Raw genomic sequence first — 2,159 nt, forward strand, 5'->3', positions numbered from 1 at the left:
AAGGTATTTTTATGTTTGATATTTTGTGGAATCTCCACACTGTTTTCCACAATGGCTGCGCCAATTTACATCCCCACCAACGGTGTAAAGGGTTCCCTTTTCGTCACATTTATGCCAACGCTTGTTATTTCTTATCTTCAAGATACTAGCTATGCTCACAGTTTTTTATTCTTAATAGAAGCAAAAAGAAGAAACCAAAACACATCCTCAACCTGATGCATTCAGAAAAAAACCTACTCTTCATTCTTTCACGGCTATCTTTCCAAATCACGTTTCACGTATAGACGTACATACTTACAGTACAAAAATAAGATTGCACATGGCATTTTATAAACCCTCTTTTCTCTTCATGTTCAGTTCCAGACAGACATCGTTGTTAACCTTCTGTAATGACTGCACCGCGTCCCATCGTACAGATATATTTTATTTACCCAAACCTCTATTGTTGAACATGCAGGCTGTTCCCAACTATTTATAATTATAAAATGGCTCTGGGAAGTCCTTGCAGCTAACTGTCCACCCGGGTTCAAGATTACAGTATTTCCTTACGGAAAAAATTTCTCAGAAGTCAGATTTTTGGATAAATGGGCATGCATATTTTCCTTTGAACAAACCTGAAGGTTGTTGGATGGGTACAGTTATGTATTTTCTAAAATTTGGGACTCTGGGCCATTATTTCTTCAAAGCTCTATTCCTTTCTCACCCCCTTCTCCTTCTGGGACTGCCTTGATGCATAGATTAGCCTGTTTAATGGCCTCTCATAGGTCCCTTTGTCTCTGATTACTTTCCTTCATTTGTTTTGCTCCTCAGAGTTAATAATTTCAAAGGACTCCTCTTCCAGTTTGCTGATTGTTTGTTCTAATCTGCTCTTACCCACTCTAGTGAATTTTTCAGTTCGGTTCTTCTATTTTTCAGCCTCAGAATTTCCTTTTGGTTCTTTTAAAATAATGTCAATCTCTTTGTCGATATGTTAATTTGGTTCATATATTGTTTTGCTGGTTTCTTTTCGTTCTCTGTGTTTTCTTTTAGCTGTTAGAGCATATTTAAGATTGGTGGGGTTTTTTTTCATGTCAGATGGGTAATGCACCAAGGTCGTAACAAAGTTTGAGGGAGACCCACATCACACGACAGCATAAACACCTAATCATCATGCTTATGAGCTACAAAGGGATGTTTGAGATAGTTATTTATTTTTATTTTTTAATTTTTTTTAATGTTTACTTATTTTTGAGAGAAAGAGAGAAAGAGACAGAGCACGAGTGGAGGAGCAGCAGAGAGAGAGGGAGACACCGAATCCGAAGCAGGTTCCAGGCTCTGAGCTGTCCGCACGGAGCCCCACGTGGAGCTTGAACTCACAAACCATGAGATCGTGACCCCCGCTGAAGTCAGACGCTTAACCAACTGAGCCCCCCAGGTGCCCCCTGAGATAGTTATTATTTTTTTAAATATTTTTTTAACGTTTATTGATTTTTGAGACAGAGAGAGACAGAGCATGAACAGGGGTGGGTCAGAGAGAGAGAGGGAGACACAGAATATGAAACAGGCTCCAGGCTCTGAGCTGTCAGCACAGAGCCTGATGCGGGGCTCGAACCCACTCACTGCAAGATCATAACCTGAGACGAAGTCAGACGCTCAACCGACTGAGCCACCCAGGCACCCCGAGATAGTTATTTTAAGGTTTTGCCTGTAAGTCCAATGCCTGTGTATTCTCAGGGAAAATATTCTGTTCCTTTGTGTGGGCCATGTTTTCCTGTTTCTTTGTATGCTTTGGTATCTGTTGTTTAAAATGGGGCATTAAAAAAATCAACCACGTCTCCCAGTCTTTGCCCACTGGAGGTTAAGACCTTCACCAATTAGCAGGGCATCTTTTGAACCTTGGGATGAGCTTCATGAAGGCTTAGGTTCTTCTTGGGCCTTTTCTAGACATAGGTTTCCCCTGGCCTGTGTACTGCTCCATTATTCGTGGCTGCTTTTAAGTGCCTTCATTTTCCTGAGTTTAACCCCTGTTTCTTCTTGGGCTTTAGCTGCTCTGTTACGTTCCCCAATCAGTAATCACTTGCCTCAGGAGTCCGCAGGTCTATAGTCCCCTTGAATTTTCCTGAGCCATGACGACTGCCTCCTGCCTGAGATCCAGGCTGTGGTGCTTTTGGCCATGTGAG

The 2,159-nt window shown here is 41.8% G+C and overlaps 1 non-coding gene across 1 annotated transcript; it reads right to left on the reverse strand.

Annotated features, from left to right (window-relative positions):
• Positions 1-1,068: 1,068 nt before the first annotated feature.
• On the reverse strand, positions 1,069-1,172 carry LOC128778100 (small nucleolar RNA U13). Its single transcript, XR_008423481.1, has one exon. It is a non-coding gene; the product is annotated as a small nucleolar RNA U13 (small nucleolar RNA).
• Between the last annotated feature and the right edge of the window lie 987 nt (positions 1,173-2,159).

This window comes from Panthera pardus, unplaced genomic scaffold, assembly GCF_024362965.1.
Source record: "Panthera pardus isolate Hobbes unplaced genomic scaffold, ASM2436296v1 HiC_scaffold_18, whole genome shotgun sequence".
Lineage (NCBI taxonomy): Eukaryota > Metazoa > Chordata > Mammalia > Carnivora > Felidae > Panthera > Panthera pardus.